The sequence below is a fragment of the Bison bison genome, unplaced genomic scaffold (assembly GCF_000754665.1).
Source record: "Bison bison bison isolate TAMUID 2011002044 unplaced genomic scaffold, Bison_UMD1.0 scf7180017864263, whole genome shotgun sequence".
NCBI lineage: Eukaryota > Metazoa > Chordata > Mammalia > Artiodactyla > Bovidae > Bison > Bison bison.
Window position 1 is genome coordinate 5,188,435 of NW_011494835.1, and position 11,492 is coordinate 5,199,926.

Consider the following 11,492-nt stretch of genomic DNA (forward strand, 5'->3'; position numbering starts at 1 on the left):
TGACAGTGCCTGGAGAATCCCAGGGACGGGGGAGCCTGGTGGGCTGCTGTCTATGGGGTCGCACAGAGTCGGACACGACTGAAGCGACTTGGCAGCAGCAGCAGCAGCAGGGCTACATAAGTGTTGACTGAATGATGTAGTTTCAGGAGCATGAAGATTAGTACTTGCTAAGTTCCTCTCTCTCTCTCAGCATACTTTCCCCACTGTTTTACTCCAGTTTTCAGTTTTATGTTTGTTCCCAATTTAATTTAATTTATATTGTTACTGAGGAGACTTGATAAGAAGAGAAGTTAATAATAATGCTACATGATTGTTTAAAAGAAGGTTATAAGTTATTGAAGAGCCTGGCAGATGCTTTCTTTGTGTATTGACAAAATTGGGTGAAGTAGTTCACATTTTAAGTGCTAGAAAACATAATTTGAATTGAACTTTTATAGAATATCTTGTTACAACATTTTTTACAAGTGCACAGTGTTTGGGTAATCATATTAGCTTTGGCTGGAAAAGTACACAAGTAACTTATGGAAATAAGCTTTTTGAAAAACCTATCTTTATTTCTTCCTTAATTTTTGTTTCTAGCTCTAAATTAACACATGAAACAGCCTCTTATCTTTAAATACAATCTTTAACACTAAGAAAAACTCAATCTAGGCCACTTAACTGCCATTAACTATCAGTATGCATGGTTAAAAAATTAGTATGCAGAGCATGCATATATCTGGGATAGTTGCGAATTTTAGCATACCTATTTTCCATTGCAGGTTATACAATAAGATCTTAGTATATTTTCTATTGAAAACTAACTTCAGATAAAATAAAAGGAATTTTCTGTCTGAATATATAATGCATGAATCACTTTTTGAAAGAGACACATAAATAATAGATCAGCTCTCCAGCATTGCTACCATGTATTATTAATTAAAAAATAAAGATCAGATCTACATTGAAAAATACATCATGGTATCTAGGCTATAATGTGTCTTAACAGTGGGGATTACATTTTATAGGCAATGAAGTGACCTTTTATCACATTCATGATGGCTTTGGGCCTTTGAATATTCCCTTCCTTTCAGGAATACATATACCTCTTTAAAAACTGGCCTCAGAATTCATTCTTTCGGGTAACATTCCTCCAGTAAGTCTCACTCGAATGTGTCCACTGCATGCTAAGAGCATAACCTAATTTAATTCTATTTCTGAACACGGGTAGTTTCTTACTGTGACAGTCACTGCCCCCTGTCACCCTGAGTCTCAAGGTAAGTGATGTTCTCTAAACATCTCCAGTCTAAGTGTGAATAAACTCTTATATTCCTCACCTCTGAAAAATTCTGGAGTATTCTGAGTAGCTCTATAAACTCCAAGGGATTACCAAAGGGAAAATACAGTCAGTAAGAGTCAGACTTACAAACAATGGTTGTGATACTAACAAAATTTAATTTGCCTCCAAGACTCACAAGCCTTTTCTTTATCTGTATGAACTCCAAAAAGCTCTCTACTCCCATCCTATTGGCAAAACTTCACAAGACCAAATCTGTCTTGCCCACTGTTGTATCCTTGCTTGTTATTGTCTGTTTCTTTTTCACATCTCATGAGGCTGAGTTCTGTTTAATTTCTGGAAACAGACTTACTATTTACTGCTACACATTTTAATTGACTGCAGTTTCCTGTTTGATATGTAATACGAAAACTATTCTTGAAAGAAACCTGACAATAGAGTCTTATGTCTTATTTACTTACCTACTGCTAAGTCACTTCAGTCGTGTCTGACTCTGTGTGACCCCATAGACGGAAGCCCACCAGGCTCCCCCGTCCCTGGGATTCTCCAGGTAAGAACACTGGAGTGGGTTGCCATTTCCTTCTCCAATGCATGAAAGTGAAAAGTGAAAGTGAAGTCGCTCAGTCATGTCCAATTCTTAGCGACCCCATGGACTGCAGCCTACCAGACTCCTCCGTCCATGGGATTTTACAGCCAAGAACACTGGTGTGGGTTGCCATTTCCTTCTCCAGTGCATGAAAGTGAAAAGTGAAAGTGAAGTCGCTCAGTCGTCTCTGACTCTTAGAGACCCCATGGACTGCAGCCTATCAGGCTCCTCTGTCCGTGGGATTCTCCAGGCAAGAGTACTGGAGTGGGGTGCCTTTGCCTTCTCCATTTACTTACCTAACTAATGAGGAAAAGAAATACCATGTCTGACCACAGATTAAGATTAATATTTGAGCTCACACAAAGCATTGGATTGCTAAATCAGACGTAATAAATCTGAGATCTTACCCAGTATTGATACATATATATTAGGCTGTTTTCTTTCTTCTCTTGTCCCTTATCATATAATGCAAGATGTATTAATCATAGCATTAAGTTACAAGATACTGAGAAGAAGAAACCCCACCCAAGGGCTTTATATCATTTTGTAGAGAAAAAGTGGTTTTTTCTGGGCTATATTTAGGATAGTTTTTTCATGTTTGCCACCTGATGTGAAGAGCTGACTCATTTGAAAAGACCCTGATGCTGGGAAAGATTGAAGGCGGGAAGAGAAGGGGACGACAGAGGATGAGATGGTTCAATGGCATCACCGACTCAATGGGCATGAGTTTGAGTAAACTCCAGGAGTTGGTGATGGACAGAGAGGCGTGGCATCCTGCAGTCCATGGGGTCACAAAGAGTTGGACACAACTGAGTGACTGAACTGAACTTTTTCATGTTAGGCAGGTGTATGACTGTGTTACGCTAATTGGAGATTGTATTGGTTTAAGGATATGTGTATGGGTACAAATTTGATGAAAGGTGAACTGTGATGGTTTAATGTGTTAACTTAGGTAGGCTACCAATTATCTAATTGAACACTCATATAGGTGCTGGTGAAGGTATTCCATATATGCTGTTGACATCTACATTAACTGAATTTAAGAAAAGGAAATTATCCTCAATGATGTGGGTGGATCTCACCCAATTAGTTGGCAAACTTTACAGGCAAACACTGAGGTTTCCCAGAGAAGAAGAAATTCTGTCTCAAGACTCTAGCAGAACTGAAGCTGGAGAGCTTCTACCTTGTGGGCCTGCCCTACAGATTCCAGACTTGCCAGCTTTTGTTAACTGTGTGAGCTGATTCCTTTCAATCAGTCAATCTCTCCCTGTGTCTGTCTCTCTCGCTCCCTCTGTACTTATATGTACACATATGTGAAACTGACTGAAAATCATAGTGGTCAGAGCACACTTTGTCATTAGAAATGAAGCCTAGTACCTGCAACAAGATCCAGAGAAGTGTCACCTTGACCTGATACTAACTACAGGGTCACATAATAGCCTAATCGGTTGCACCCATGAACAGGGCCACAGACTGGCCATAAATGGGTCTCCTTTGCCAAAAGTTCCAGGGAGTCTCTCATAGCACAAACTCAGGTTTTTATATTTTTATAGGGCTTCCCTGATAGCTCAGTTGGTAAAGAAACCACCTGCAATGCAGGAGACCCCTGGTTTGCTTTCTGGGTCGGGAAGATCCGCTGGAGAAGGAATAGGCTAGCCACTCCAGTATTCTTGGGCTTCCCTTGTTGCTCAGCTGCTTAAGAATCCTCCTGCAATGCAGGAGAACTGGGTTCCATCCCTGGATTGGGAAGATCCCCTGGAGAAGGGAAAGGCTTTCCACTCCAGTATTCTGGCCTGGAAGTCGCAAAGAGTCAGGGGCTACTGAGCGACTTTCACTTTCACTTTTAAAGCCACTTGCTCCAATTTTCAGCTCAGTTGCAAACTCTGCCCTTCATTGTTCTTAATCCTTTGCTTGTTTTTCTTAGACATAAATTTTTGCTTTATGTCTTTCTTGGACATGAATTTTTTGCTTTACTTCACATTGTGCAAGTGTAAATTAACCCAATTACTTCTCAATCCAGCCACACAAAACAAAGTCAGTGTTCTACCAGTCTCCTCTGGAGGCTTCTCTTTAAAATATCCAGAGAATATCCCCTCCCCCACATCAGTGTCTCTATTCCTGTGCTCTTTAGAAAACATCCAAAACACGATTATTTTAGGACAATAAATAAGTCTCTAAATTTTATTCATACATTAAATTATACATGGCTTAATTTTTGAGGATTTTGGACCAGTCATAAAAGTATATACTTGAAATCATTAGTAAAAGATGGCACCTCACTAGCAGACCTAAAAATTGTCCACAATTTCCTTTGTAGAATAAGATTAGAAGTTTATTGCATGAATTACATTGCCTCTTAATGGTGGAAATATATGTTGCTTACACATAGTGATTTTAGGGCACAGTGAAGACCCCACTTCTGTATGAAAGGTGGTACATCAGCTAGATCTGGAAAGATGATCAGGACTTTTCTAGGCAGTGATAGTGGTAAGGACATTCCAGACAGACAGAATGGCACCTTCAAAGACAGAAGAGATGTGAGTGTATAGTTAGCACAGGGCTGGTCAGAGCATGATACTGCATGTGTGATAGGACATTGAGTTGAGGATAGGACTGTGGGGAAACTCAGTCACTGAAAAATTGATAGACCTTATCCTGCAGTTAATATGAAGTCATGGAAAGGTTCAAACCAGAGAGGAGATGTAACAATCCAGGAAGATAATAGAAAGCTACAAGAGGCCAAAACTAATTAGGAAGTCATTGCAACAGTCCATATGAAAAATGGTGAGCCACCCACTTCCCCAAACCAGAAACCGAGTCATCCTCAACTTCTCCCTCTGCCCCACTGAAACCGTCACTAAGTTCTGTCAGATGACCCTCTTAAATAAAAGTTGAATTTGTCCTCTTCTCTCATCGCCATTACCACATCACTGAAATATGATGAAAGCCAGCCTCAGCTCCTATCTGAGGATCCAGCACATGTTGGAAATCTGAGAGGGTGACTCATTTTTCATCCTGTCTTCCCTCTGGGTGGAGCCTGTGTTCCTTCACAGACACAGGCTATATCTAGGGTGACCTGAAGACACTGGGCGGTGCTTAAGCATTCGCTGGGAAAAAACTTGCATCAGGGTAAGAGATAACAATGAGGAAGGAAGGTCGTGGAGTCTTGGTAGAGAAGATGTGTGAATGTCTCAGCCGTCATGGAGGCAGTGGGAAACGGGACACATGACAGCAGAGAGAAGCCCCAGGGAGAGTCTAGAGAAAGCAAGATAAATCACATTTTGAAAATAACAGTCTACAAGTAGGTTATTACAGTCCAGAATCATGCAGAAGGGTAATAAGGTAGGAAGTTAATCCATCTACTGAGAATTTTATTTGAGGGTATGATCACAAAATGAAGGTAAGGATTGTATTGTTGAATTGGAAGATAAATTAATTGTAAGAAACAGTAAAACTGGCTTAAAGACTGAATCATTGGACTATTGATAATGGCAATTTATGATGATCAAGGCTGGCACAAGCATTGAATATCTAGATAAAAGATATAGGAAAAAATAATAGAATCTTTCAGTGTAAGATGAAAACAACATAAAAATAGAATTTTATGAGGAGCCTATGTAGATTTCAGGAGAATAAATTCTTGGATTTTCTAGAAGCTAAGAGAAGATGAGTGGAAAGTAATTTTGCAGTTTTTGTCATCTTATATGCATAAAATGTCACCAACATTATTTAGTTTAGCAAGTTATCTTTTAATGAATATAAATATTTTAATATTCTGAAAGTTTTCATATATGATGTCTGATCCCTTACTGTTGATTTTCCTCATAAGTTCTTGTATTTCCCAGCTGTGTGTTTTGCTACCATGGGACATGATCAGGAGTCTGGGGCTTCCAGGTGGGGTGAAAATGAGTATAATTTCAACTGGCATCATTGTCTTCCAAAGCCACAAAGTTTCACTTTTCAAAATCAGACAGTTCTTTTATCTGTGATAATTCTTACTTTCAACCTTCCTTTTATCCCATTAAATATTTTGCTAGGATCTCTCAAAAAATGTAATTTCTAAGAGTAAAGAGACAGCGAGTAATGGCAAAGGGAGCATCCAAGAAAGGAAACCAGCAAGAAAGAGTCAGAAGCTCAGTGGTTGAAACAGAAGCAAAGGTTCAGAATTTGGGCAAACACAGAGACTATGTGCAGAGGAACAGAAAAAGTCATAAGCATGCAGTCAATTACTATAAGCATCCAACAGAAGAGGGGAAGAAGGGGGAAAGTCAAGCTGTAGACAGAAGTACAGGATGCAGGAGTCGAAAAGAAGAGTAAATCCAGGCTGAGGCCACCAGATATAAGAATGAAGGCATGAAATCAGGGCAGACAAAAAATCCATGGTGATGAAAACTCAGTGAAGATAATGTACTTTCTTTCAGAAATTAACTACCCAGGGTTTACAGATAAAAGCAGGTAACATGGCTGGAAAAGACAATGAACTGGTAAGAAAAAGAGAATCCTGAAAAAAATGGATGGATTTGGGTTTCACCTCATATATCTGCTCCTGGACAGAGGGCAGCAAATAAGGGAGAGGAAGTTAAGGCCAGGGCTCTTAAGAATCCAGAAATACAACAGTTTCCAAATACTTAAAATTATACAGGTTACATTTGCTTAAGTTTTCTGACACCTTGATTATATCAGTATTTCGTGCTTATTATTTGATATCTAAGCTACCTGAAGGTGTTATCTGACTGAACCTTAAATGATGACTCTTTGTGAAGGTGTGAAGCTTTCCAGGTGGCAGAGTGGTAAAGAATCTGCCTGCTAATGCAAGAGGCACAAGAGATGCAGGTGCAATCTCTGGGTTGGGAAGATCCCCTGGTGGAGGAAATGGCAACCTGCTCCAGTATCCTTGCTGGAAAATTCCATGGACAGAGGAGCCTGGCAGGCTACAGTTCATGGGCCCTCAAAGAGCTGGACACAACAGAGCAATTGAGCAAGCAAATGAAGGCAGGAGAAGTGGAAAATTTCATTTTCAGCATAATTAGAAACAATGAAAGTTAAGGGAAAAGTAATTTTTTTGGAAGATATATAGCATTTTTTTAAATTAAAGGATTTTTAAAATGAGTTATTTCATTACCTCTGAACTGAAAATTTTGTTGAAATTATTACTTTTTCTAATTAGAAAACAGATAAAATATTCTTTACAAAGTAAATAATATGCAAGTTTGTCCAATAATCCTTCTTGGCAATCAAGATTTTGATGGATCTAATAAAACCTAATTATTTGCTAAGCACTGCAAAAAAATAATTTTAAAATTCAACTACTTGCACAGAAAGTTGCCAAGTCTCTTATTTATTAGGACTTTATTCACAGTAGTTATTATTCTACTTTTTATTATCAGTCTGGAGAAAACCAAGTAAATACATTCAATCTTGATTAGTGGCAAACCAATTACTACCAACTTTGGGACACTTTGTGTTATAAATTATCATGATATACCATAAAATTCGGAGAAGGCAATGGCACCCCACTCCATTACTCTTGCCTGGAAAAATCCCATGGATGGAGGAGCCTGGTAGGCTGTAGTCCATGGGGTCGCTAGGAGTCGGACACGATGGAGCGACTTCCCTTTCACTTTTCACTTTCATTCATTGGAGAAGGAAATGGCAACCCACTCCAGTGTTCTTGCCTGGAGAATCCCAGGAACGGGGGAGCCTGGTGGGCTTCCGTCTCTGGGGTCGCACAGAGTTGGACACGACTGAAGCGACTTAGCAGCAGCAACCATAAAATTATAGGTGATGGAAATTTACAAAGCCAGAACAATCAAAGATAATTGAAATAGACCTTAAACACAATGTGTTTGATTGTATATGTGTCAATACTAAATTTTATTTTAGTAATCTGATACAGCTAACTAGTTTTATACCTTTGGATCTAGAGTGTCATCTAGAAGTATCAGTTAACACTTTTTTTTGGTATTTATATGCCATTTATTGTGTTATATTTGGAAAAATCAGCAAGATATCTGTGGAAAAATGTTAAGTGATTAGGGTAGTAAGCTGAGGAGATGCCTAAACATGCACACTCATATCATGGGCAGATAAATGAGCTAGTAAAGGAAAACCAGAAGTAGATCTAAGTCATCATGGATTTTATGAAAAAGATAACTTCCCAATCAGGAAATTAGGGTTGTTTCATACATGAAATTTTGGTGCTGAATAAACTAATTGAATATTTGGGGAAATAAAACTGTTGCATCTGTGTCTCCATAACTTTCTTCAATATTAATTTCAGAGAAGTTAAATGTTTGCACATTCAAAGATTGGGATAGAAAATGTCATCAAATTCTTAGAAAATGTTACGGAAGACTTTTAAAAAAAATTTCAGAGTAGAGAAGACCTTTTTAAAAATGAAACCGGATTGATAATTTTGACTGCATAAAAATTAAAATGCTACTGCATGGCAAAATGCACCACATGCACCTTTTTGAGGACATCACTCAAATGTTATTTCATTGATATCTTTGGTCATTCTGTTTAAATTATAACATGTCTACCACTCCACCTGCCCTCTGCATCGTCGATTTCATTTCCCTGACTTCTCTCCTAGTGTGCTTTATGTTTACCAAGCTTTCTTGTTTATTTGTTTTCTAACACTATCAGACCTAATCTAGATGGGAAAGAAAATTTAATCATTTAAGAAATATTCTCCATTGAGAAAGTATTTCACCTATCTATCTATCTTTCTATCTAGTCTATCTCTTATCCTCTCTCCACCTAGCCCCACACATACTCTTTTTGATCCAGATTCCACAATGTTCTTTGCTTACTTCACTGTAGCATTTATAATAAAACAATGCCCTTCCCAATTTGTAGTCAATGGAATATGCCAAGGCATTCAGACAAAACAAAATAAAAATATTAGTGGTTCTGGACAGGAAATGAATTTATATTTCCCCCGGAACAACTAAAACTAGACAAAATATAGGAGAGACTGATATTCAGACATTGACCTTCAGCCCATGGTGGCCAGTGTGACACATTTGTAGAGCGGAATACTGAAGCGGAGAGAGTGGCACAGAAAAACAGTTCCAGGATTCTGTAACAAGTCCCCAGGTCTTCACTACATATTGTTCACTGTGTGCATGTGAGAAAGCTGCCCAGTCAATCAGTTAACACTTTTTAACCAATGACGCTTTAGAGGAAATCCTGGCTTAAAAACCAGGATTAAAAAGGAAAACCAAAAGTAATCCTGAACACAATTTCCCAAAACAATTAATGTGTGTTTGTTGTGTTCCTATTAAATTACCAATCTCATTTTTCACAGAACTAGAACAAACAAAGTTTAAAATTTGCGTGGCAAAACAAAAGACCCTGAATAGTCAATGCAATCTTGAGAAAGAAAAACAGAGCTGGAGGAATCAGGCTCCCAGACTTAAAAGCCACAATCACACTACGAAGCTGCTGTCATCAAGACAGTATGGTACTGACACAAAAACAGAAATATAGATCAAGGGAATACGACAGAAAGCCCAGAAATAAACCTGTGTACCTACGGTCAATTAATCTACTACAAAAGAGGCCAGACTATACAATGGAGAAAAGACAGTCTCTTCAATAAATGATCCTGGAAACACTGGACAGCAACATGTAAAAAAATGACTTGAGAACATTTTTTTTACAACACAAGAATAAACTCAAAATGAATTAAAGAGAGACCTCACTAAATGCAAGACCAGATACTATAAACTCTGAGAGGAAAATATAGGCAGAAATACTCTTCGACATAAACTGAAGTAACATATTTTTCAATCCATCTCCTAGAGTGTATTGTAAATAAAAACAAAAATAAATTGGGCCTAATTAAACTAGAAAATTTTTGCATAGCAAAGGAAACCATAAACAAAATGGGAAGGCAAACCACACAATGGTAGGAATATTTGCAAGTGAAGCAACTGATGAGGGATAGTCTCCAAAAAATACACACAGCTCATGTGGCTCAATATTTAAAAAAACAAAAAACCTAATCAAAAATTGACAGAAGATTTAAATAGGCATTTCTCCAAAGAAGACATACAGATGGCCAAGCGGCACATGAAATATACTCAACATCACAAATTATTAAAGAAATGCAAATCAAAATTACAATGAGCTATAACCTCACACCAGTCAGAATGGCCATCCTCAAAAAACCTACCTAAATACTGGTGGTGTGCAGGAAAGGTTACCCTCCTACACTGTTGGTGGAAATGTAAACTGGTATAGCCACTATGATGAATAGTACGCAGGTTCCTTAAGAAACTGAAAATAGAGCTACCATATGATCCCACAATAATACTCCTGGGCATATATTTGGAAAAAAACACTTTTCTAAAAGATACATGCTCCCAAATGTTCATTGCAGTGCTATTTACAATAGCCAAGACATGGAAGCAAACTAAATGTACATGAATGAAAGATGTACATGTACATGAAAGATGAATTGGTAAAGAAGATGTAGTACATATACACAATAGAATATTACTGAGCCATTAAAAGAATGAAGTAATACCATTTCCAGCAACATGGATGGACCCGGAGATTATCTTAATAAGTGAAGTAAGGTCAGAGAAGACAAATATCACATGATACTGCTTATCTGCAGAATCTTAAAAAATGATACAGATAAACTTATTTACAAACAGAAACAGACTCTCAACCTTAGCGGACAAATTTATGGTTACCAGTGGGGAAGAGCAGGGGAAGGGATACATTGGGATTTAGACGTGTACAGACTGATACACTTAAAATAGATAAACAACAAGGACTACTGTATAGCACAGAGAACTCTATTCAATACTCTGTAATAACCTAAACGGGAAAAGAACTTGAAAAAGAATTGCTGTTGTTGCTAAGTTGATTCAGTCGTGTCCGACTCTGTGCCATCCCACAGACAGCAGCCCACCAGGCTCCTCCGTCCCTGGGATTCTCCAGGCAAGAACACTGGAATAGGTTGCCATTTCCTTCTCTAATACATGAAAGTGAAAAGTGAAAGAATCAGATCAGATCAGATCAGTCGCTCAGTCATGTCTGACTCTTTGTGACCCCATGAATCACAGCACACCAAGCCTCCCTGTCCATCACCAACTCCGGGAGTTCACTCAGACTCAAGTCCATCGAGTCAGTGATGCCATCCAGCCATCTCATCCTCTGTCGTCCCCTTCTCCTCCTGCCCTCAATCCCTACCAGCATCAGAGTCTTTTCCAATGAGTCAACTCTTCGCATGAGGTGGCCAAAATACTGGAATTTCAGCTTTAGCATCATTCCTTCCAAAGAAATCCCAGGGCTGATCTCCTTCAGAATGGACTGGTTGGATCTCCTTGCAGTCCAAGGGACTCTCAAGAGTCTTCTACAACACCATAATACAAAAGCATCAATTCTTCGGTGCTCAGCCTTCTTCACAGTCCAACTCTCACATCCATACATGACCACAGGAAGAACCATAGCTTTGACTAGATGGATCTTTGTTGGCAAAGTAATGTCTCTGCTTTTGAATATGCTATCTAGGTTGGTCATAACTTTCCTTCCAAGGAGTAAGCGTTGTTTAATTTCATGGCTGCAGTCAGCATCTACAGTGATTTTGGAGCCCAGAAAAATAAAGTCTGA